This window comes from Lynx rufus, unplaced genomic scaffold, assembly GCF_022079265.1.
Source record: "Lynx rufus isolate CCGP_SWC_20201006 ecotype Redwood Valley unplaced genomic scaffold, mLynRuf1.p SCAF_7, whole genome shotgun sequence".
Taxonomy (NCBI): domain Eukaryota; kingdom Metazoa; phylum Chordata; class Mammalia; order Carnivora; family Felidae; genus Lynx; species Lynx rufus.
The window spans coordinates 83735142-83762151 of NW_025814889.1; the positions used below are offsets into that span (position 1 = coordinate 83735142).

General features: G+C 38.3%; 1 protein-coding gene across 23 annotated transcripts in view; it reads right to left on the reverse strand.

The window, feature by feature from the left end:
* The window catches only part of R3HDM2 (R3H domain containing 2), a 161448-nt gene that overhangs the window by 122296 nt on the left and 12142 nt on the right, over positions 1-27010 (reverse strand). For 19 of the 23 annotated variants that reach the window (XM_047065830.1, XM_047065826.1, XM_047065838.1 and 16 more), the window contains exon 1: positions 133-200. The exons of 1 other annotated variant lie outside the window; for it this stretch is intronic. The gene's annotated coding sequence lies outside the window, so the exon portion shown is untranslated. Of the gene's footprint in view, positions 1-132; positions 201-15065; positions 15190-27010 lie in introns of those variants that run through there. 3 more of the 23 variants (XM_047065832.1, XM_047065835.1, XM_047065836.1) reach the window with 3 other exon arrangements.

Below are 27010 nucleotides of genomic sequence, written 5' to 3' on the forward strand. Positions count from 1 at the left end.
TATGCATTAAATGGGTACAATAACACTTCCAACCTCGTGAGGTTGTGGGACAATTAAATGAGAATACAGGTATAGCACTTAGTTTGTTGCCTAGCACACAGAAAGTGCTCTATAAATGTTACCTATTATTACCTGAATAAATGTTCAGCCTCCATGAGTCCAGTGCTGGAATGGCATCACATATAAGAAACAAGTCTAACCTCAAAAAAAAAACAAAAAACAAAAAACAAAAAAAAAAGTTAAAAGCAATTTAAATCTTAATATATTGAGACTCCCAAAGAAAATAAAGAGATCCATTTCAAAATCCACAGCAGCTTAGTATCTTCTTTCCCAATTCCTTTTGCTCACAATGTTTCTCTAACCCTACACCTGCCTGAACCCTCTATATCCATTCCTACTTCCTGTTTTTTTAAATCCATTGCTTTAATGCACGGTTTTATTATGTTTATTATTTATTTAAGTAATCTCTACGCCCATGTGGGACATCAACTCACAACTCACAACTCCTTCTCCTCTAATGATCCCCTCTTCTTATAAGCAGTTCTCAGTCCACTTTCTATATAAATTAATTATCCAGTCTTACTCCTTGAAATTCTTCAGCTGTTTTTTATCCATTATCCTTTTATACAAGACAAATCTATAGTAACTGAGCTAGCAGATACTGAATCTCTCTCAGTAGGTGAGAAGAATACAGAGAAGCCAGAGACAGAATTTTGTTCTGCGAGTAGAAATAAATATTACAAACACATAATTTAGTATCTCCTCTCTCTGACTACAATATTTATTATTACTATTACTATGACAGGATTCTGAGAGCTGGCTGCTGCTTAATCCACATTAGAAACCCTGAGTGCTGAATGCCACCACTAGAACCCCTAATATGCCAAGTCAGCCTGTGTTCCTGGAAACCTCAAAGTACTTAAGTCTGGCCATGTTCTATGCTGAAGTGAGGAGTATCCCAAATTCATCATTTTGCTTTACAATTCTATCCCGTGAATCTCACATTGCTAAAGTCTACCTTTCTAGTATCATACTAAGATTTCTATGAAAAAGTTCCTTTATAACCCCTGCACCCCAGGGTTTTGGTATTAAAAATGTGTGGTAGTTTGGTTAGAGTTGGAAGGCATGGCTATGGAATCGCCCTTCCCTTTTCCACCACCAACGTTGGTCCTGAAACACTGACTGCATGGTGAATTTTTTTCCCCAGGAAATGCCTTATTCTGCCCTATGCAAAGAAATTACTAGTTACCTTTCCCCACAGGCCCTCAAGCCATGCCCAGATGCACCTGATTCTTAAGTGGGCATAGTGAGTTCATGCTGAGAGCCTTGACATACCAAGAGGTCTCTCTCCAACTCTGAGTCAAAGAATCAAGAGCAACGTAATTCAAAACACATACCAGTACTTACTGATGTTATGGTTTTCTTGCCCTATTTGTAATCTTATCAAAATTAAAAGTGGAATACTTTTGGAGTGCCTGGGTGGCTCAGTTGGTTAAGCATCCGACTTCGGCTTAGATCATGATGATCTCACGGCTCATGAGTTTGAGCCCTGCGTTGGGCTCTGTGCTGATAGCTCAGAGACAGGAGACTGCTTCAGATTCTGTCTTGGTCTCTCTCTGCCCCTCCCCGGCTTGCGCTCTCTCTCTCTCTCTCAAAAAATAAACATTAAAAAAAAATTTAGGGGAGCCTGGGTGCCCAGTTAAGCGTCCTACTTCTGCTCAGGTCATGATCTCACAGTTCGTGGGTTCAGGCCCCGTGTTGGGCTTTGTGCTGACAGCTCAGAGCCTGAAGCCTGCTTCAGATTCTGTGTCTCCCTCTCTCTATCTGCCCCTCCCCTGCTCACACTCTGTACCTCTCTCTCTCTCAAAAATAAATGAACATTAAAAAAAATTGTTTTTAATTAAAAATTTTAAAAATTTAAAGTGGAGGGGTACCTGGGTAGCTCAGTCGGTTGAGTGTCTGACTTTGGCTCAGGTCACGACCTCATAGTTTATGAATTCAAGCCCTACACTGGCTTGCGGCTGTGGTGGGGGGGGGGGGGCGGGGGGAGCCCGCTTCAGATTCTCTGTCTCCCTCTCTCCTTGCCCCTCCCCTGCTTGCATTCTCTCAAAAATAAAAATACAGTCTGTTTCAAAAAGTGGAATACTTTCTGAAAAACGTTCAATTCCCTTCTGCCATCCATCCTCCATAACTCTTATACACTTTGTAGGGTTTTAATAAAAATAAAAAATATGCAATCGTCTCTTAACTAATCTCTCTACTTCCTCTCTGGGCACTCTGCTATCTGTTCTCCCCAGAGAAGCACGAGTGATATTTTAAAAATGTAAATCACATCACTTAGCTTTCTTGATAAACCAGTTTCTTTCTACCAATGGTTTTCCATCATCCTAAGCGAGATCTACAAATCCATACAAAATCTGGCCCCTGCCTATTCCTGAACATGCCAAATCACATACTCCCCACGAAGCCTTTGTATTTGTTGCTCTTCATGCCCAGAACACTCCTCTCCCATCAGGAAATGCTGGTTGCCTCCCTTCACATAATAGTTCATACATCACTACAAAAAGGTCCTGCCTGACCACCCCATCTGAAGTATCCCCCTCTCCCTTACTCTCAATCACATCACCACATCTATTTTCTTCATAGTACTCATCATAATCTGTAATTATTTATTTGAAAATTGTCTATCTTCTCAAACAAAAATGTAAGCTCTTTGAGGGCAGAAAACTTGTGTTCATATCTGTATCTATACCTCCGATGTGAAATAGTGCCTGACACATAATAAGCACTGTAACAGTTTTCTGTTTGACTCATTTACAAAGCTAAGTGCTACCTCTGAGGCAAACTTAGGTCTTTAAAATTTTTTTTTAATTTATTGAAATTATTTAAACTTAAAATTATTTAAACTTTTTAAAACTTACAGCCAGTAAGATAGCCAAGCCATCAAAATCCTGTGTTCCTGTCTTCATTCTAACAATCTGCCTTGCTTTCTCTGAAGATAAATATTTTACTCAGAAAATAAGATGGTAATCTTATCTGGCAACACTGTTTTCTGGGTCTGTGAGACCCAAATCCAAGGTTCTCAGGCAGCAGCGATCGACAAAAGATCTGGTTACCAGCTGCACTAAGAAGTACCTCCCAACCCAGAACAACCAGGCTAAAACTGACACAAGGTACAAACGCCGGTGAGAGAACACAGTTGATAAAGAGTTCTGTGAAACACTCCAAATGCCTTGAAGATAACCTCACAAGAGTAGGAAGATTCAGTTCAGCCGTCTGACTAGTTCTATAAAGCCTTAATAATGACCCCGTCACCAGAAAAACACATACTGTGCCCTAGCCTTCTAATCAGCTGCACTTAGAAGCCAACATCCATCTTTTGCAATAAAATGCCACCTTGAGAGTTCCTATTCCCATCAAATTATCACGGGTTTGGGCAACAGATAAATCAGAAACTACAGCTAACAAATCTACTTGTCTGGGACCCAAGACAATTAATTAAACTTACTTGGAGAAGCAGAATAAATTGCCTCTAGTCACCTGGAGACAAGTTTTAAAGATCCTAACAACTGTAACACTTGGGCACACCAAAATGGCTGTAATCTGTAAACCAGCCACATGTCACTTCCAATTGTACTCTTACACTGAAAGTGACCTTCCCCCTCCAAAATAAATAATGTTTAAAGTCAGGTGAATCTTGAACAATGACTCTGACTTTTCTAAACTAAGGGCTATGACAGCTACCTTAATGAGAGGCCCAATAAACTCAGGGTAAGGGGTTGACTGTGCTGACATTGTCACCTCATCTAGGACATCAGCTGATTCATCCTGATGGGCTGACAGGTCACTGACATCTGCACCTTGCCCAAGATTCTTGTTTTATTTCACATATAAAAACACTGTCTCCCCAAGACAACTACAGCCCAGACACTTTCTCCAGCTGTGGAGCCTTTACCTTCCTGACTTCACTAAGCACTTTGGAAAAAAAAAGTTGTCATTTCAGGTCCCTATTAGTATCTCTAGATGAGTAACAAGACGTGGAGGAACACAGCCCATAAAAGCACCAGAACGTTAACCTTCAGGTCTTAACCAATTTTTTTAAAAAGGATTAAAAAAAAAAAAAAAAAAAAAGATCAAAATTACCTGGGGAAGAAACTAATCTCTTCAGCATTAACAGATGTTTGATATTACTAAGGTAATCTGGCAAACAGTCCCAAAGTTTGGGCTTAAAAATGTCTTGTCCTAGGCCACAGTAAGTAATCACAGAAGGCATCCTTTAAGCAAGTAAGTTTTGTTTTAATATAAACTTCAAGAAGAAAGACAAGTCAATTAAAAAACAAAAACCCACAAACTATCCACTTCATTTAAAATGAAGAGAGACAAAAGGAAAAAGAAAGAAACAAACAAACAAGGAAGAGCAATGTTGTAGATCAAACATGACCACAAATTATTTGCAGCAATTTCCATCAAGAAGTGGAGTTGAGGGACGCCTGGGTGGCTAGGTTTTGGTTAAGCGTCCGACTTCAGCTCAGGTCATGATCTTGCCGTTCGGTTCCTGAGTTCGAGCTTCACATCAGGCTTGCTGCTGTCAGCCTATCTGCACAGAGCCTGCTTCAGATCCTCTGCCCCCCCTCTCTGCCCCTTCCCTGCTTATACTCTCTCTCTCTCAAAAATAAACAAAAGAAGTGGTGTTCATTTCCTCACCCCTTGCATCTGAGCTGGCCTTGTGGTCGATAAAATGCAACATGAAGACACTGTGCAATTTCTGAGCCCAGGCCTTAGGGAAACCTTTCAACTTTCACTCTTGTTCTGTTGGAACCTAGTCACCATGCAAGACAGACTGCAGGAGAGGCCACAGCACTCTGGATGACAGCTCCAGCCTAATGATGGACAATGCTGAAGTGGGGCTATTCAGTACAACCAGCCCCTGGCCAGCCTGCCAACTGATCAAAACACATGAGTAAGCCCAGCAAATATCATGTGGAAGAGGCAAGCCAGATGAACTCTGCCTAAATTGCCAGCCCACTTAATCATAAGCAAATAGTTGTTTTAAAATTTTTTTTTTTTCCCAACGTTTATTTATTTTTGGGACAGAGAGAGACAGAGCATGAATGGGGGAGGGGCAGAGAGAGAGGGAGACACAGAATCGGAAACAGGCTCCAGGCTCTGAGCCATCAGCCCAGAGCCCGACGCGGGGCTCGAACTCCCGTACCGCGAGATCGTGACCTGGCTGAAGTCGGACGCCTAACCGACTGCGCCACCCAGGCGCCCCAAGCAAATAGTTGTTTTAAGCCATTAAGATTTCGAGTGGTTTGGTCCACAGCAATATAACAGACACACCCACAATCAGTTGAGACTAATTCAAAACATCAATAGTGACACACTCAAAAGCAGCATGTACATTCCCATCATGAAAGGAAACTAGAATCTCTAAAGAATAAGATATAGAACCACCTTTAACTGATAAGACATATACCACAGAATCCCAGCAAAACACCCAGATTAATAAATTTGTTCCTGCATCTAGTCCATGTTTAAATACCTGGAGAAGATACGTGCAAATATATGTATCCCACAAAGGACTCATATACAACATATACAAAAAAGATCTATATATCTATAAGAAAAAGACAAATAGCCCAATTTCTTAAATGGACAAGAGCTGAAAGGCACCTCACCAAAGAGGATCCTTAAAAGGCCAATATGCATATATACTCCACACATCAGGGGCCCTTGGGTGGCTCAGTCAGGTAAGCATCTGACTTCAGCTCAGGTCATGATCTCACGGTTCATGGGTTTGTGCCCCGCATTGGGCTCTGTGCTAACTGCTCAGAGCCTGGAGCCTGCTTTGGATTCTGTCTCTGTCTCTGTCTCTGTCTCTCTCTGCCCCTCGGCAGCTCCCACTCTCTCTCTCTCTCTCTTTCTGACGGTACAGTCAGAAAATGAAATACTCCGTAGCAATGATAAAAGAAAAACCATTGCTATAGGAAGCTACACTCATGAATCAAAGACAATGGTAAGTAAGAAAGAAAAGATCATCTACTATATGATTCTATTAACATTAAATTCAAAAACAGATAAAACTATGGTAATAAAAGTCAGAATAGTGATTCTGCCAATACAAGAGTATTTGAGGGATTAGCTTGTGTGACACAATGATGGACGCGGCTGGTTGTGCGCCTGACCATCCAGCCAACCAACAGATGCTGCTAGGCTTAGTTCTGCTTTAGGAAGGTCACATTTTAACGTCTGCACTGGTTTGTACAGCCTGGCCTTCTGTGGCTCCATGGCCAAGTCAGTGCCTTCATTTAAAACCTCATCATTTTCCACTGTCCTCCTTACAAGACACACTGTGATAAGGGTGATCTTTAAAAAATACAAATTTGATTTCTCGAGAAGGTTGATGGGAGAAGGGTGGTGGGAGAGTGGTTGCCAAAGGAGGCTCACCGGAAGGCTGCTTGCATATAACAGTTTTCACTTATATCAGTATTTCAGATCAATAAAAACAGCCGCATTTTGAAAAAAAAAAAAATTTGATGGCATCAACCACCAACACCCCTACCACACACACTCCCCTCTTTAAAAATCCTCCAAAGACTCTCCATTTTTTATAGGATAAATTCAGCACTCTTTAGCAGGATACTTAAATTCCTTTATAATCTGGCCTCTGACTACCTTTTCTCCTTTTCTCCATATATCCCGAGTTTCATAACAAATTATAGTTGACCTTGAAACCGATGCTTTTTTTCTCACCTCAGTATCTCTGGCTATGTAATCGTGCTCTACCTAGAACAGCAGTTCGTGGAGTATGGTCTCAGAAAATCTAAGAGGTCCGCTATTTTCATAACACCAAGATCTAATTTTTCATAATAATACTAAGATGTTATATGCCTTTTTTTACCATGGTGAAATGGTAGGTATAACTGCCACTGCCTTAGCATAAATCAAGGGAGGGGCATCGAACTATACTAGTACCACCCAACACCTGCAGTTTAAAAAAGGAAAGATAAACTTTACTTATACATTCCTTGAGCAAACAGTAGAAATTAATAATGTTATTAAATTTCCACTCTTGAGTACATCTTTTTAATAATCTAAATGAAAAATGGAAGTCTATAGTTCTGCAGCATATCAATCAAAGGACAATAATCGTCTCAAGGAAAAGCAACTGAGCTGCAAGCTGAACTTTTTTCATGGCATATCATTACTTCTTGAGTAAGCAACCGACAGGCAAACTATTGTTATGTGGCAACAGTCTTCACAGAAATGAACAAAGTGAGCCTGTTCCTTCAAAGAAAACAAATGAGATAGTACTTGTTGCCAGTGGTAAAATTCAAGCTTTTAAAAATCAAAATTTTGAAAAAGGGTATCTTTTGTGAGCTTGACAACTTCTCAATACTTAAGACTTTCCCAATGAAATGATGGTGATATTAATGAATGTGATTTTTTAAATTGAATAATGAACTGTGTCAAACATTTGGAAGTTCTGTGTAACTCAGTAAACCAATATTTTCCAGTTGACCAATTCATGATGATTCAAAATCATACATGGATAAAAGATCCATTCAATGTACAAAGTAAACAATTGAATTTTAATGTCACCAAGTACAAAAGTTCATTAACATGGTTCCAGATTCTACACTGCAACTAATCTTGAAGAAACTACCACATGTTGAGTTTGGGTACAATATCAAAGACTATCCAATTACCCAAAGATATTAAGATACTTCTCTATTTTCCCACTACAAATCTCTGCGGCTGGATTTTTTCTCATATACTTCAAGCAAAATGACATACTGCAACAGACCGAATGCTGATGCAGATATAAGAATCCAGCTGCCTTTTTTTTAATCCAGACATTAAAGAGATTTGCAAAAATGTAAAACCATGTCCTTCCTTCTCACTAAATCTTTTGTTTAAAAAAATTTTTTTTCATAGGGGCGCCTGGGTGGCTCAGGCAGTTAAGTGGCCAACTCCGGCTCAGGTCATGATCTCGCGGTCCATGAGTTCAAGCCCTGCGTCGGGCTGTGTGCTGATAGCTCAGAGCCTGGAGCCTGCTTCTGTTTCTGTGTCTCCCTCTCTCTCTGCCCCTCCCCCATTCGTGCTCTGTCTCTCTCTGCCTTTCAAAAATGAATAAATGTTAAAAAATTTTTTTTAAGTTTTTTTCATTAAAAAATGTGTTATATAAATTAATATGTAAGGAACTATGATTTTAATGAACTAATAAATATTTAAATATTTTCTTAGTTTTGATTTCCAATACTGTAAATATTGGTACATATAACCCACATAAATAAAAGGTTCTTTGGAGTCTGTAATAATTTTTATTTTTTATTTTTTTTAATTTTTTTTTTTTTAATGTTTATTTATTTTTGAGACAGAGAGAGACAGAGCATGAACAGGGGAGGGGCAGAGAGAGAGGGAGACACAGAATCGGAAGCAGGCTCCAGGCTCTGAGCCATTAGCCCAGAGCCTGATGCAGGGCTTGAACTCAAGGACCGCAAGATCGTGACCTGAGCAGAAGTCGGACGCTTAACTGACTGAGCCACCCAGGCGCCCCTGTAATAATTTTTAAAAGGGTCAAGTGTCCGAGACCAAAAAGTTTGCTAATTTTTTTTAATGTTTATTCACTTTTGAGAGAGAGAGGGCATGGGGAGAGGCAGAGAGAGAGGGAGACAGAGGACAGAAGCAGGCTCCGCACTGACAGGAGAGAACCCCATGCGGGGCTCAAACTCACGAATCATGAGATCATGACCTAAGTCGAAGTCAGCCACTTAACTGAGCCACCCAGGTACCCCAAAAGTTTGCTAATTTAGAATTTCCCCTGCCCACTCTTATCCTTCAAGGCCCAGAGAACTTAGGTAAAGTTCACCTGATATCTCCGCTTACAGTTGAGAACAAAGACTATATTTTTTCATAGGCACTCAATTAATTGTATGTAGAAAGAAAAAAACTACAATGTAATCTGATGTCTATGACATCAGTACTCCACTGTAAACACACATGGATGAAAAAACTTCAAATTGGTTATTTTGTATATATCCACATAACCAAATCTTCTGTCTCAAATCTGGAATCAAGTGCTGGTGGCAATGTAAAATACCTATATTTGTAGAAGGCAATTTTACTGGGGCACCTGGGTGGCTCAGTCTGTTAAGCTTCTGACTTCGGCTCAGGTCACAATCTCACAGTTCATGAGTCTGAGTCCTGCTTTGGGTGAACACAAGCCCCATTTCAGATGAACATGAGCCCCGCTTTGGGCGAACTCCACTTCTCTATCTCTTTATCTCTCTCTCTCTCCACCTACTCAGATTCATTCTCTCTCTCTCCCTCTCTCTGTCCAACGCTCATTTGTGCCCTCTCAAAAAATAAAAATAAAAAAGGTCATTTTACCATATGTTTAAAATTTACACAAGTATACACCCTTAGCAATTTACCTTAATAATTAATTATTCGAGGGGTGCCTGGGTGGCATCTGACTTCGGCTCAGGCCATGATCTCACAGTTTGTGGGTTCAAGCCCCGCATCAGGCTCTTTGCTGACACCTCAGAGCCTGCTTCAGATTCTGTCTCCTCCTCTCTCTGCCCCTCCCCCCCCCCTCTCTCTCTCTCAAATAAATAAACATCAAAAAAAATTTTTTTAGGGGAGCCTTCGGTGGCTCAGTTGGTTAAAGCGTTTGACTTCAGCTCAGGTCATGATCTCACGGGTTGTTGAGTTTGAACCCCACGTCGGGCTCTATGCTGACAGCTCGGAGCTTGAAGCCTGCTTCAGATTCTGTGTCTCTGTTTCTGGCCCTCCCCTGTTCATGCTTTGTCGCTCTCTTTCAAAAAATAAACATTAAAATTTTTTTTAAAAAACAACATTTTTTAAAAATTAATTATTCCAAATACGGAAAATGACATTTGTACAAGGTTACGCAGCACTCTTTGTAACTGCAAAGACTTGGGGGAAAAAAATCAAACTTCTCTTTAATAGGAGAATGATAAAATAAACAGTACAAACATATCCTGTAATACTCTGTAGACACACACAAGAATAAGCTATTCTTGATGTACTTATAAGTTATATTGTTAAGTAAAAAACCACAAGACAAAGAACCATTTTTGTAAAATGGAGGAAACAACATATATACACAGTTACACATATATGTATACTTTATGTTTATAAGAACATAGGATGCACAAAAACATAGGATGCACATAGTTGTCTCTGGAAAGAAGAACTGACTAGTTGGGTTACAAAAGCAAGAAAAAAACTTCACTCTGCTTTTTTTCTATCCTTAGCATTTTGAATCATGCAAATGTAGCACCAATTCAAAAAGTAAATCTAAAAATATGTAAGAATCTTCATTTCATGTAAGGAATAACCTCTCATCTTTTTTTCCCTCGCCTCAAGAAATGTCAATCCCTAATTTTTAACTGTATGTTCAGTGCTGCCTAAGCCAGGTAACTATAATTGACATAAAAATAAAAAGATAGCCACTATGAAACCTTTGAATTAATTGTGTTAAGTGGTTAACTAGTGATTTTGGGGCACAATCAGGATCTTCCATCTTTTACCTTACATAATTCTGAATTATTTAAATTTCTTAAAATGAGTGTATATTGTCTGTAATTTGAAAAATGCAAACCTCTATAAGATGGAAGATGTTAAGTAAAAAAAATCTATGGTCCTGACTTTGAATTGTAAACACTGATATGAACTTGTGATATACTTTCTTAAAGCTGGTGGGCGGGGACACCTGGGTGATTAATTGGTTAAGTGTCCAACTCCTGATTTTAGCTTAGGTCATTATCTCACGGTTCATGGGTTCATGGGTGAGAGCCCTGCGTTGGGCTCTGTGCTCTCTCTACTCCTCCCTCACTCATGCTCTCACTCGCACACGTGCTCTCTCTCTCAAAATAAACAAACTTAAAAAAAAAAGATTCATCCAAAAAAACAAAAAAAAGGCACCTTATTTCCTAGCCTTATTCCCTGAAAACAGCAAGAAACAAAGACCAATTCACTAAGCAACTAATACCTCTTTCACCCAGACTGGTCTCTAACCATTTTCCATTTTTTCCACACAAAGGAACCAGAGTTTCAGGGGCAATGGGCTGATGCATGCCCAGGGATTGGGTATGTAATAGACGATTTCAGAACATCATGTCAGCCAGAAAACAAACAAGCTATCATAGCTAACAGGATCACATCAAAAAGATACTGGAGCCAACCAGAAGAAGCTCCCATTTGCCAAGATGAGACAATCAATGAGACATCAATACAGATAAAATTGGAATTGGCTGAAACACAGAAATAGGCTTAAATCGCCGAGTTTATAATGACAATATTTAAAAAACTTATCAGACACCTTTGCAGGATGTTAGTGAACAAATTCATTTTTTGCAAACAGTAATAACTGTTAATTAAAAGGCTCAAGCCATTTGTCTGTCGCATCTTTCCTGTGCCAAACAGGTGATGAAAAGAAGTATTTCTTTATAGAAAAAAAAAAAAATTCCAGCTAAAATAAATGAAGAAATGATAGAATCTGAGTACTACCATTTTATAACCCCTAATGAAGGAAATGTAAACAATGATCATCAATGGCTGTTGACATTATAAAATATGAGACTAACAGACATCACACACCTTCTCCTGACAGAAGCACACTATGAAGTATTCTAACCAAAAACAGTGAATCTAAATCTGGTCAAGTCTCTAGATGTAACTGCCAATTTAAAGGAAATACAGAGGATAGAGAAACATGTTACATGACACTACTATGATGTCAATCACCAAATCCATCTGTGGGAAACTACTGAACAGATGACCCAGTTCCTTCAACAAATAAACTGCAAAGAAAAAAAAGAGAGTGGAAATCTTTTAGATAAAGAGACTTTTAAAAAAATACATTGACCAACTATAAGGTACAGACTTTATTTGGATCCTTTTTTTTTTTTTTTTATTTGGATGCCATTTTAAACAGATAGGCTGTTTTAACAACTTATGATACAGGGGAGCCTGGGTGCCTCAGTTGGTCGAGCTTCTGACTCTTGATTTTGGCTCAGACAATGATCCCAGGGTCATGGGATCCAGCCACAAGTCAACCCCCATGCTGAGCATGGAGCCTGCTTAAGATTCTCTCGCCCTCTCCCTCTGCTCCTCTCCCCCTGCTCATGGACTCTCTCTCTAAAAAACAAAACAAAACAAAAAAACACCTAAGGGCACCTAGGTGGCTTAGTCAGTTAAGCGTCCAACTCTTGATTTCGGCTCAGGTCATGATCTCTCTCAGTTTGTGGGATTGACCCCTACGTCAGGCTCCATGCTATTAGTCTGTTTGGGATTCTCTCTCTCCCTTTCTCTCTCCCTCATCAATAAATAAACAAATAAATAAATAAGAACTTATGATATAATCAAGGAAATAGGAACAACAGATATTTAATATTAAGTAATTATTGTTAATTATTTTGAAGGTAGAAATGGTTTTGGTACTATGTTTTCTAAAGTCCTTATTTTTTAGGGGCGCCTGGGTGACTCAGTCAGTTAAGCATCTGGCTTCGGCTCAGGTCATGATCTCACAGCTTGTGAGTTTGAACCCCATATTGGGCTCTGTGCTGACAGCTCAGAGCCTGGAGCCTGCTTCAGATTCTGTGTTCCCCTCTCTCTCTGCGCCTCCCCTGCTCATGCTCTGTCTCTCTCTCTCTCTCTTTCTCTCTCTCTCAAGAATAAACAAACATTAAAAAAAATTTTTTAAGTCCTTATTTTTTAGAGATTTATACTGAAATATTTATGAACAAAATAATACGTCACAGATATGCTTCAAAACAATTGGAGGAAGGGGGTTGGTAGGAGAATAGATGAAACAAAGTTAACCATAAACTGATAATTGTATATGCAGGTTTATTTTACTATTCCCATGGCTTTTGGACATTTGAAATTTTCCATAAGTTTTTTAGAAAGCAAATCTCAAAAAAGAAATATATATGCAAAGATATATATACATCTTTGCATAGATATATAAACATATATCTCTTTACATATATATTTATATATGTTTTATAGATTTGTTTATATACAAATATACATTTACATATATATTTATATATATGCTGAATACAAATACGGATTATATAATATATATTATATATACTGAATATATATTATATATAGTATTACAATATATATTATGTATTATGCATACACTGAATAGATACTGAATATATATTATACATTATATGTTATACAACATATTATATATACATATATACTGTTATTAGTATTATATAATATATATACTGAATACAAATACTGGATATATATTATATATAATAACATTATATTATATATAATATGTATCATATAATATATATTATCTATAATAATATTATGTTATATAATACATTAACATAATAATGTATTATATAATGTATATTATATATACCGAACATATAATATATACAGTAATATATATACTTTATATGTACTGAATATATATATATATTTATATATATATATATATATATATATATATATATATATATATACTGAATACAAACACTGAAATGAATTTGGATACTAATCTTTATTTGAAGCCCAGTTCAATATCTAACTCCTTCCCTACCTTTCCATATTGGTTTTTCTCTTTCCTTTTTGTATTTGCATTGAACAACTAGATTCAACTAAATTATACTGCACTATTTATATTACAGAATTGAATCCATTATATCTATTGTTACTTTAATCATCAAATATTCATGTTTTATCTCCACAACCAGCCAGCAAGGTCCTTTAACACACACACACATTTTTGATCCCACAGCCCTAGAATGAGGCTGAACATTCTAATAGTCCCAAGTACCTTACATGACACTCAAGATGTCTCTGGAAAAACCTTGGGACCTATGGAAAAATGTAATATTCTTCCTTGTCGCCCTAAGGACTATTTCGTGCTAAAATTAAGTTCTTATTCTTGTAAAAGCACATAATATTTTCTTCAAATTTTACAGGGATCCCTTTCATGACATCAAAATGGTAAGTTTCCAGCAAGTTTAGGCAAGCTAATAAGCACAAGCTTTTCCTCCCAGAATTCAAATGGGCATATTTATACTCTTTCAAAGAAACAGAATTATATATTACTAGGTTTAAACAGAAATTATGTTAATTAAGTGATTCGTTAAATATGAAGTTATTTAATAAAAACTTCAGCTACAATATAAAAAGACAGCTTACCCCCAAAAATAGTCTCGAAGCCCAGGAAACAAAGAACTCACTATCTAACTGAAAACCAATCAAGAGTGTTGGAAAATAAGTCTACTGGAGTACTTACAAGTTTTAAGAATTGATTTTATAGTCCCTTTACTCTTTTAATAGGTGTTTTAAAATAACTGATTTTCCCTCTAATTTAAAAGAAATTAATGCTCCTTTTTAAATAGAGATAAGCAAAAATAAAATAAAAATTATCCTGCTACCTCCTTCATAACATTTTGTCTCAATAAACAGTAAATTCTTTGAGGGCAGCTCATTTCTCCAAGGAACAAGGTCCCTCACTTCTAGAATTCATCCATGGAAACCCCAGCAGAAAGGAAAGGGAGGGGGGAAAAAAAAACCACATAGGCTTAATTCAATGAGAGTAATATATAGATTTGTTTTTACTTTGTTTACATTTCCCCATTCGTATAAATCTAGTGTGAAAAAAACGCATACATTTCATTTTTATGGATTTTTCTTGGTTTATAATAATTTTTTGGCATTTTTCCAGCATCCTTAAAATTTCTTACTATAGTAGCAGCAAAGTCCTACATTTCCAATTGCCAAATCAGGTAGTAAACACATATTCATTCTATATGTAAAATCTTACTCAATTTTAACTTATATTTAAATTAGTTACTCAAAATAACTTTTTATTTCTTATTTCTTTTGTTGAAGTCTACCAACTGCATCAACAGATTTTCACATTTTATGTACAGTTAAACGTATATAGAATAAGTTTCTCCTCAAAATATCCCACAAAAATCTGAATTCACACACATGCAAAACAATTCCAGTGTCCTAAAATTCATCCACAAGTACCCAAATATAATGCTCACCTGATCTCTAGCTCAGATGTAATGAATGCCTCATCCATCCAGGTAAAGTGTAAGAACTGTACTTATCAAGCATAATTTGGGGAGACAGTAAGGAAAGAATAGTGGATAGCTCCCAGCAATTCACCTAGGAGGGGAAAAAAATGATCCCTTTCACATCCAGAGCGTAGGTGCTAACAAGTTTTCAGCAACAGTCAAATAAAATTCTCAGAACAGTCCTGACTTTTCACTGGACTCTGTGTCTTAATTAAGTAGTCTGAGTGACAGTGCAAAAATTAATTTGAAACTACCTTTCTTCTTTACTCTGAAAAGCTGAATATTGTCTGTCTTGACTATTAAAATCCCCAGAGATTTCAATTCTGCAGGAACTCTACATGGTTCTAAATTTAGACAAGTAATAGAAATAGTTGGAAGGCATGCAATTCACTTTAATATCTGAACTTTTATGTTGCCAGGCAGCTAATTTCTTAAGTAATCCTAGAGCAGTCATCCACATAAAAGAATAAATATATAAGCCATATAATCAACTGATAGGCTAGTAATGGTGTTAATTAAAATATTACCTATAATTTCTGAAAATGAATAACACCCCTGCTCCAAAAACAAAGGTTATAACTTCTTCCATAGGGATAACAGGACAGGATTTTAAATATTTCAACAGAACAGGTTAATAGCACAAGGTGACTTTCCTTACAACTGATTTGTTTCCACATCAATGAACATACCAATAGGCTTAATGGATTTCACCTTCAGTGTAAAATGTTTTTGTGGAAGGAACTGACCTATCTTGTTTCATGTAGAGTCCCAGAGTGGAATATGTTCTCAAGCTGTTGGACCATAAGTGATTGGGGGTATACCAGATCGTAATTCTAAGGCTAACTCTTTTTGGATTCTCTACAACATCAGACCTCTATAAGGAACCACAAAAACTATACTCCCAACAGAAATGTTCAATACAATAAATAACCAACTTCATGTCAGTTTCCTAGACTCAGGTCATGATCTCATGGCTCGGGAGTTCAAGGCCCGCATAGGGCTCTGTGCTGACAACTCAAGCCTGGAGCCTGCTTCGGGTTGTGTCTCCCTCTCTCTCTGTCCCTCCCCCACTCACACTCTGTCTCTGTCTGTCTCTCTCTCTCTCTCACAATTAATAAACATTAAAAAAAATTTTTTAAGGAATCATTTGTCACTAAAGGAATCAGGGTTCCTTGCAGAAATGATTTATTCCAGGTCTGGGGCAGGTAAAGTACAAAGTGAACCTGGAACACCTTGCAGTGCCAGAGTGGATCACGTCAAAAGGACATAGGAATCAGTTTGATAGGGCTCCCACTGACCAAATTTACAACAAATTTGCTGTATTTTTAATACTGAATATGGTATTTTTAACAGCAATAGATTATAACATTGAATTTTTTAAAAATACCAAGTCTACAGTAACCATCAAAAACAAAAAAAGGAGGGGCACCTGTGTGGCTCAGTCAGTTAAGTGTCCAACTCTTGATCTTTACTCAGGTCGGGCTCTGGGCTGAGCCTTGTTGGGATTGTCTCTCTCCTCTCTCTCTGCCCCTCACCTGCTCACACGCTTTCTTTCTCTCAAAATAAACTTTAAAAAAAAAAAAAAAAGGGAGGGGGAGTAAAAATAAAACTCTTCCTTTTAGAACACCACCAACTAGAAAACGTAGAATTGGGGCGCCTGGGTGGCTCAGTCGGTTAAGCGTCTGACTTCGGCTCAGGTCACGATCTCGCGGTCCGTGAGTTCGAGCCCCGTGTCGGGCTCTGGGCTGATGGCTCAGAGCCTGGAGCCTGCTTCCGATTCTGTGTCTCCCTCTCTCTCTGCCCCTCCCCCATTCATGCTCTGTCTCTCTCTGTCTCAAAAATAAATAAAAAACATTAAAAAAATTAAAAAAAAAAGAAAACGTAGAATTTATGAGAGAATCAACATTTTGCATGACCACCAATGTAATAACCAATTCAGGCAAGGATTATAAATGCATGTTAATACCACTGAGTAAAACATTAAGGAATAGAAAAGGTCACACATTTTTAAAAGTATCATTCCACAGACTGCTTAATTACAAAGGGGAAAAGGTACCTTTACAAAGAAGAAATGTAGCTGACATCAACATAACTAAGTGACCAAACTTTTTATCACCAACAATGGAACAAAAGGACATTATGTGCACAGAGACACACATAACATCTTGCCAAAAATGTTTAACCTGAATCTAATCAAGACAAAGCCAAACTGTGACACATTCTTCAACATAACTAGCCTGGTCTCTAAAAAATATCAATGACATTAAAAACAAAAACGGGGGAGAACTGCTCTGAATTAAAAGACTAAAAAAAAAACAAAAACAAAAATGACAATTAAATGCAACACATGATCCTTGACTAAATCCAGGATTGGAAGGAAAGCTATAAAGCAGTATCTCAATTGAGATAATTGAGCAAATCTGAGTATAGACTATTGCATTAACTATTATACCACTGTAAGATATTTTGAATGTGATAGTAAGTTTGATAGTACGATTATGGTGATACAGGAAAACAACTTGTTTTTAGGCAATAGATGCTTAAGAAATTTTGAGGTGAAGTTTTCTGAATGTCTGTAATATGCTAATAAAAGTTTCCAGATTTCCTAATACACTAATAAAAATTCTTGATATACAATGAACAATAACGTATATATGTGTAGGGAGGGAAGGGAGGGAAGGGAGCGAAGGGAGAGAGAAAGGTGGATACAGAAAAAGAAGAGTGAAGAAGGGGGTAAAGAGAGTGAGAGAGCACAAACGCAATAAAATATTTGATAAATATAGGTAAATGTCATACTGATATTCAGTGTATCACTCTTCCGACTTTTCTATAGGTTCAGAATTCTTCCAAATAAAAAAGCTGGGGTAGGGGCATCTGGGTGGCTCAGTCAGTTGAGCTTCCAACTTCAGCTCAGGTCATGATCTCAGGGTTCATGAGTTCAAGCCCCCTATGGGGCTCACTGCTGTCAGCACAAAGCCAGCTTCAGATCCCTTTTCTCCCTCTGTCTCTGCCCCTCCCTCACTCATGCTGTTTCTCTCAAAAACAAACATTGGGGCACCTGGGTGGCTCAGTTAAGCGTCAGGTTCTTGATTTCAGCCTAGGTCATGACCTCACGGTTTCTGAGTTTTTGAGTCCCACGTCGGGCTCTGCGCTGACAGCACAGAGCCTGCTTGGGATTCTCTCTCTCCCTCTCTGCCCCTCCCATGCTTGTGCTCTCTCTCTCTCAAAATAAATAAACATTAAAAAAAATTGGGGGTGAAAAAGAATAAGAAACAACGTTAACCCAAACTCTTAGCTATCCGGTGTAAATTTTGCTGTGTCCTGAAAAACCAATTCCAGGTGGTGGTTACAGGCACAGACCTTGGCATGAAGCTGTTATGCTCTGGCTGCATGACCTAACCTAACCTCTCTGTTATGGTCTGCATGGGTCCTCCCAAAATTCATTTTGAACCCTAACCCCCCAAAATGATAGTATTAGGAAGTGGGGCCTTTAGGAGGTGAATGGGATTAGTGCCTTATAAAAAAATGTTCCAGAGAGATCCCTATCCATTCTACCATGCGAGGACACAGTGAGAAGCAGCTGGCTATGAACCAGGAAGAAGGCCTTCACCAGAATTCAACCATGCTAGTGCCTTGGACCTCCCAGCCTCCAGAACTGTGAGAAATAAGTTTCTGTTGTTGATAAGCCACACAGTCTATGGCATTTTGTTATAGCAGTCTGAACAGACAAAAGACACTCTAAGCTTCAACTGTAAAATAAGGATACTGCAGTACTACTCCATGGGGATTATTATTGTGAGAAATAAATGATCTATTATCTATTATACTTACATAATATTATATATTATCTATTATACTTACATAATATCACATTCTTTGTTCACTTAACTTTCTTGTAAGTATGGGGACACTGGACCAATTTTTAGCCTTTCTATGTCTTGGCAACTAGGTTACAGTAACTTTATTAAAATTTTGTGAATTGCCAAATATATCCAACTTCAAATAAAAGTTAAAATGCATTCCATCTAAGGCCCAATAAAAATAAGTCCACCTTTAGCACAAATAACAGAGCTAACATACTCTGAAGTACCTGTAAGTGGTATAAGCAGCAGCTTCTCACAGCTTATATTTGCTCCTTACTCAAAATACTAGTCACAGGCTTGCCTTCGTCCCCCAAATAGCAATCTTTACATTAAAATCCAAAGCCATCAAACCAGAAGTACCTCTTAAATTCTATTTACCGGGGCTTCATCACTCCACAAGTTTGCCCTGGTGACCTCATCCTGGATTGAAACATCCCTTCCTCTCTCTAAGAGCTCCAGATTCATTTACACAATTAGCTGATATATATTTCCAAAAGTGAACTCTCTACCAACACTCTTCTAACCCCAAATCTGCCCCCCCACATTTTATGTGATATACGTGATATAATCGACATATTAGTTACTGGTGTAAAACATGACTCAATATATGTATATATTGAAAGATGATCATAGTAAGTCTGGTTAACATCCATCGCCAGACATATTTATAACTGTTTCTTGTGATGAGAACTGTTAAGATCTACTGTTAACAACTTTCAAATATATAACACAGTATTATTAACTACAGCCACCATGTTGTACGTGAAACCTCCAAGGCTTTTTTTCATACCTGGAAGATTATACATTTTCTCCACCTTAACCCATTTTGCCCACCTCCACCCCTGCAACCACCATTCTTTTCCATGAATTATGTTTTGTTTTTTTAGATTCCACATCATTAATGAGATCAGAGTATTTTGTCTTTCCTTATTTCACTTAGCATAATGCCCTTAAAGTCCAACCACATTGTCACGAATGGCAGGATTTCTTTTTATGTCTGCAAAATACTCCATTGTATGCACATACATTTTATCTGTTCATTTGTTGCCAGACACTTGGGTTGTTTCCATGTCATGGCTCTTGTTTAATACTACAGTGAACATGGGGATGCAGATACCTCTTAGAGATAGTGACTTTATTTTCTTCAGGTATATATCCAAAAGCAGGATTGCTGGTTCATATTTTTAAGTGAAAATGTAAAATTTTTTCTACCTTTAGTTCTGTTTTTAATTTCTTGAGGAACTGTTTTCCATAGTGGCTGCACCACTTTACATTCCCACCAACACTGCACAAAAAGCTCCCTTTTCCTTGCCAACACTTGTTCATCTTTTTGATGCTAGCCATTCTAACAATAGTATAAAGTGGTATCTGTGATTTTGATTTGCATTTCCCTGATGATTAGTAACATTGAACACCTTGTCCTGTACCTGTTGTTCATCAGTATGTCTACTTCAAAACAAAGTGTCTAGGGGTGCCCTGGGTGGCTCAGTCGATTAAGCATCCGACTTCGTCTCAGGTCATGATCTCATGGTTCACAGGTTCAAGCTCCGTGTCAGGCTCTGTGCTGACAGCTCAGAGCCTGGAGCCTGCTTCAGATTCTGTGTCTCCCTCTCTCTCTCTCTCTCTCTCTCTCTCTAATATAAACACTAAAAAAACTTTTTAATGTCTATTCAGTTCCTCTGCCCATTTTTTAAAAAAAATTTTAATGTTTGGGGCGCCTGGGTGGCGCAGTCAGTTAAGCGCCCGACTTCAGCCAGGTCACGATCTCGCGGTCCGTGAGTTCGAGCCCCGCGTCGGGCTCTGGGCTGATGGCTCAGAGCCTGGAGCCTGTTTCCCATTCTGTGTCTCCCTCTCTCTCTGGCCCTCCCCCGTTCATGCTCTGTCTCTCTCTCTGTCCCAAAAATAAATAAACGTTGAAAAAAATAAAAAATAAAAAAAAAATTTTTAATGTTTATTTTTGAGAGAGAGAGAGAGAGAGGCAGAGTGCTAGCAGGTGAGGGGCAGAGAGAAAGAGAGAGACAAAGAATCCGAATCAGGCTCCAGGCTCTGAGCTGTCAGCATAGAGCCTGATGCAGAACTTGAACCCACGAGCCAAGCCCTGAGATCATGACCTGAGCTGAAGTCAGACACTTAACCAACTGAGCCACCCAGGCACCCCTCCTCTGCTCATTTTTAAAGCAGACTGTGTTTTTTCTATTTAAGTTGTAGGAGTTCTTCATATATTTTGAGGATATTAACCCTTTATTGGATATGATTTGCTAATTTTTTTCTACCAGATCGTTCATTTTATTGAGTTTCCCTTACTGTGCAAAAAGCTTTTTATTTTTTATTTTTTTATTTTTTAAGTAATTTCTACGTCCAACATGAGGCTTAAACTCAAGACCGGAAGATCGAGAGTCTCATGCTCTACCAACTGAGCCAGCCATGCGCCTGCATGCAAAAGCTTTTTAGTTAGATGTAGTTCCACTTGTATATTTTTGCTTTTGGTACCTTTGTTTTTGGTGTCAAATCCAAAAAACTCATCACCAATACAGAAGTCAAGGAGCTTACTGCCAATGTTTTCCTCTAAGGGTTTTATGGCTTCAGGTCTGTTTCAAAGCCTTTAATTCATTTTTCATTTATATTTACATATGGTAGAAGACGGTTGTCCAGTCTACCCAACACTGAAAAGACTGTCCTTCCCTATTATATATTCTTGGTTCCTGTGTCATAAATTTATTGACCATATATGCCTGGGTTTGTTTCTGGGCTCTCTAATCTGTTCCATCAATCTATATGACCATTTTCATGCTGTTACCATACTGTTTTGATTATTATAGCTTTGCTATATAGTTTGAAGTCAAGAAGTGTGATGCAAGGGCTCCTGGGTGGCTCAACTGGTTAAGCATCTGACTTCGGCTCAGGTCATCATCTCATGGTTTGTGGGTCTGAGCCCAGGTGGAGCCTGCTTGGTATTCCCTCTCTCTCTCCCTCTCTCTGCCCCTCCCCCCACTCGTACTTTTTCTCTCTCTCTCAAAACAAACTTAAAAAAAAAAGTGTGATGACTCCAGTTTTGTTTTTCTTTCTCAAGACTGCTTTGGCTATCTGGGGTCTTTTGTGGTTCCATACAAATTTCAGGATTGTTCTATCTCCATGAAACATACCACTGGAATTTGGGTAGCAATTGAACTGAATCTTTAGATTGCTTTAGGTAGTATGGACATATTAACAATATTAATTCTTCCAGTCCATGAACAGAGAATATCTTTCCATTTATTTGTATCTTCAATTTATTTCATCAACATCTACTGTATTCAGTGTAGAGACCCTTCACATCCTTGGCTAAATTTATTCCTAGGTATTTTATTCTTTTTGATGCAATTGTAAATAAGACTCTTTTCTTTCTTTTTTCTTTTTTTGGACTATTTTCTTAATATATACTTTTTAAGTTTATTTATTTTGAGGGTGCCTGGGTGGCTCAGTCAGTTAAGCACCCAACTTCAGCTCAGGTCATGATCTCACAGTTTGTGAGTCCGAGCCCTGTGGTAGGCTCTCCACTGCCAGCACAGAGCCTACTTCAGATCCTCTGTCCCCCTCTCTCTCTGCCCCTTCCCTGCTCCCATGCTCTCTCTCTTCAAAAATAAACACTTAAAAAATCAAGTTTATTTTGAGAGTGCAAATAAGGGAGGGTCAGAGAGAGAAGGAGAGAAAGAGAATCCAGAGCAGGCTGCGCACCATCAGCAGGGAACCCAACATGGGACTCGAACCCGTGAATCGTGAAATCATGACCTGAGCCAAAATCAAGAGTCAGATGCTTAACTAACTGAGCCAGCTAGGCACCCCTCTTAGCATCTCTTTCTGATAGTTCATTATCAGTGTACAAAACATAATTGATTTTTGTATATTGATTTTGTATCCTGCAATTTTACTGAATTCATTTATTCTTTTTTTTTTTTGATGTTTAGGGTCTTCTATATATAATATCACATCATCTGCATACAGTGACATTTTCACTTCTTCCTTTCTGATTTAGATGCCTTTTCTTTTTCTTGCTCAACTGCTCCAGTTAGGACTTCCAATTCCATGCTGAATAAAAGTGGCAAAGAAAAACTTTCAGCTATTCACTGTTGAGTACCATGTAAGCTGTGGGCTTGTAATACATGGCCTTCATTATGTTGAGATGCATTCTCTCTGTATCTACTTTATTGAGTTTTTATCATTAATGGATGCTAAATTTTGACAAATGCTTTTTCTGCATCTATTGAGACGATCATGTTTTGTTTTAAGATGATCATGTTTTTTAGCTTTCATTTTGTTCAAGTGGTATACCACACTGATTTACAGCTGTCGAACCATCCTTGTATCCCTGGAATAAATCCCACTTGATTACAGTATATGATTCTTTTAATATACTGTTGAATTAGGTTTGCTAATATTTTGTTGAGGATTTTTACATATGTGTTCTTTGGGGATGTTGGTCTGAAATTTTATTTTCTTACAGTTCCCTTGCCTGACTCTGGTATCAGGGTTAGGTTGGCCTCAGAGAATAAGTTTAGAAGTGTTCCCTCCTATTTTTTTGAATAGTCTGAGAAAGATTGGTATTAATTCTACTTTAAATATTTCATGGAACTCACCAGTGAAGACTTCGGGTCCTGGAGTTTTGTTTCTTGGGAGATTTTTGATTACTGGTTCAAACTCTTTACTAGAAATGGGTCTGTTCAGATTTTCTATTTATTCATGATTCACTCTCAGTAGTATGTATGTTCCCAGGAATTTATCCATTTCTTCCAGGTTGTGCAATTTGTTGGAATATAAATTGTTTGTAGGATCTCTTGGAATCCTTTGTTTTTCTGCAGTATCAGTTATAACATCTCCTCTTTCATTTCTGATTTTGAGTCCTCTCTCTTTTCTTCTTGGTGAGTGTAACTGAAGGTTTGTCTGGTTTTTTTTCAAACAACCCACTTTGTTTCATTGATTTCATCCATCATCATTTTAGTCTCTAGTTCACTTATGTCTGCTCTGATCTTTATTTCCTTCCTTCTATAACTTTAGGCTTAGTTCTTTCTTTTTCTAGTTTCTTGAGGTATAAAGTTAGGTTGTTTACTTGACATCTCTCTTGATTCTTAATGTAGGCATTTATCACTATGAAGTTCTCTTTTAGAACTACTTTTGCTACATCCCATAGGGTTAGTATTTTGTATGTTGGTATTTCCATTTCCATTTGTCTCTTGTATTTTTTTCTCTTTTGATTTCTTCTCTGATCCAATGGCTGTTCAATAGTATGTTCTTTATCTCTACATATTTGTGAATTTTCCAGGTTTCTTCTTGTAATTGATTTCTAGTTTCCTACCATTGTAGCCAGGAAAGATCTTGATATGATTTCAATCTTAAATTTATTAAGATATGTTCTGTGGCTTAACATATTATCTACCCTGAAGAATGTTCCATGAGCACTTGAGAAGAATGTTTTTTCTGTTGATTTGGGATGGAATGTTCTGTGTATGCCTGTTAAGTCCATCTGGTCTACCATGTCATTCATGGGAATGTTTCTTTATTGATTTTCTGCCTGGATATTCTACCCCTTGAAGAAAGTGAGGTATTAAAGTCCCTTATTATTGTACTCCTATTTCTTCCTTTAGGTCTAATAATATTTGCTTTATATATTTAGGTGCCCCTAAAGCCCTTTCTTATTTCAGTTAACAATACCACCCAGTCACCCAGGACAGAAACTGAGAGTCATTTATTCACAATTCCTTCCCTCTCCTCTCACATTTAACCAATTTCCAAGTTCTAGCACCATCTCCTTGACCCATCTGATCTTCTCAGCTCCTACCTTTCCCCACTCCCACCACTTCTGGGCAAAGAATTTAGTTAATGGAGCAAGACCTCCAGAGCTTTTTTTTTTTTTTTTTTTTTTTTTGGCCTCCATCAGAGCAACCAGCTATGTTCTTGATGATAACTGTTCTGTTGGCCTGTATTCCTGAATACAGGAAAGCCTCTGACCTACCCCTGTGGATGTGTACTGTGAATGAGAAGTAAACTTACTTCAAGCTATTGAGAGCTGGGTTTTGTTTCTTACCCAGCATACCTTGGTCTACCCAGATTTCAACATCTTCTGCATGGACTACTACACCAGCCTCCTAACAAGTGTTTCCCACTCTACTCTAAATCCCTTGTAAGTATTTCTCTAAATTGCTACCAGTTACTTTTGTAAAACAAACATTCTGTTTCTCTGATTAAAATCTTCAGAGGTTTCTCTTTCCCTCAAAATATCCCAAATTGCTTAACACAACTCTTAAAGCCTACCATAAAATCAGGGTCTCTATATATTCTCTCCAGCTATTCAAAATAGTGCTACATCTCCATACATACAATATCCTTTAATACTAGGTCTTTGCTCAGGTTATTCTATCTACTTGAAATGCCTTCCGGCCCTCACACCACCTCCCCTACCTTTGCCTGCCTAGCCAGCCATACAAGACCCCTCCCTAGTCAGCTATCCCTCCTACCCTCTCAAAAGCTATTCAGAGTTGGCTCTGCTCAAGGCCCCCATTTTACACATCAGGTCCCTAACCCAAAAGGATAACTTTACATCACAAGGAACAGTAAGGACCTAAGGCCCTCAAATTCCTTTGTTCAGACACCAAACATTTGTCCCCACACCTTTCTTGACCTTTTCCCTCCATCTTAATGAAGGAAATAATAACACTACCTCTGTTCTGGATTTCATCTTCTCTACGTACTCCAGGACTTCCCTCCATTATTACCACTCTCTATGGTCTTGCTCATTCACCAAATATATAAATATGCTCAAATCTGTCATCTTAAAAAACTCTTCCTTGAACCCCACATTCCCTACTATTCTCTGTCCCCACCCCTCTGCAATCATCTTGAAAAACAGGGCTTATTTGCCTTTATTTTCCCACCTTCTATTTATTCCTCAATCCAATGCGATTTGGCTTCTGCTCTCATCACTCCAGTGACCCTATTTTCACTGATGTCACCAATGACCTGAATGCCAAATCCATTAAGTTCTTTTCTGTCTTTATCATACTTGACCTTTCTACCTCACTTAACATGACTTCACCTTCCTCCACCTTCAAACTCTCTTCTCTAAGGTCCTATCACACACATTTTATTGGTTTTCCATTTACCTCCTGACCTCCACAATTTTCTTCCAAGACTCCGCTGCCACCAGTCACACCTTTAACTGTCAGTGTTCTCCAAGGTTCTCTCCTCAGCGTTCGGCTCTTCAGTCTCAACATGATCCTTAGATGACCCAACATTTCACTTCAACTGCAGCATATATACACAGTTGACTCACAATGTCTCTCCAGCCTCAAATTCTCTCTCCAACTCCAAACCAGTACACCTAACTTCCAGTCCAAAATAAATTTACCTGTATTTCTAGACATACAACTTGTTGTATTCCCTAACTCATAAATAATGTCACCATCCACCCTGGTATGGAACCCAGAAAACCAGGAGTCATCCAAGAGCTCATCCCTCTTAATTACCACTATTTATTCTCTCTCATTCTGGTTCTCTTGCTTGGTCACTCATGCACATGCAAGCGTGCATGTGTGCGCGCGGACACACACACACACACACACACACACACACACGCACACCCTCCAAGTCTGATTCTACCTCCTAAATAGCTCTTCAATCTGTTCATCCTGTGTACTTGTAGAACCACTATGGAGCCTATTTCTTTTTCTTTTTTTTAATGTTTTATTTTTTATTTTTAGGAGAAACAGAGACAGAGCATGAGTGGGGAAGGGGCAGAGAGAGGGAGACACAATCCAAAGCAGGCCCCAGGCTCCGAGCTGTCAGCACAGAGCCTGACACAGGGCTCAAACCCATGACCGGGAGATCATGACCTAAACTGAGGTTGGACGTTCAACCGACTGAGCCACCCAGGTGCCCCTAGGCCTATTTCTAACCTGGACTATTTTGACTACCCTTAAACTGGATCCCTGATTCCAGTCTATTTTCCAACCCAGTTCCCACATTCCCCCCCCCCCAAAAAAAAAAAAGTCCTTCAATAGTTTTCATAGTTTAAGACAA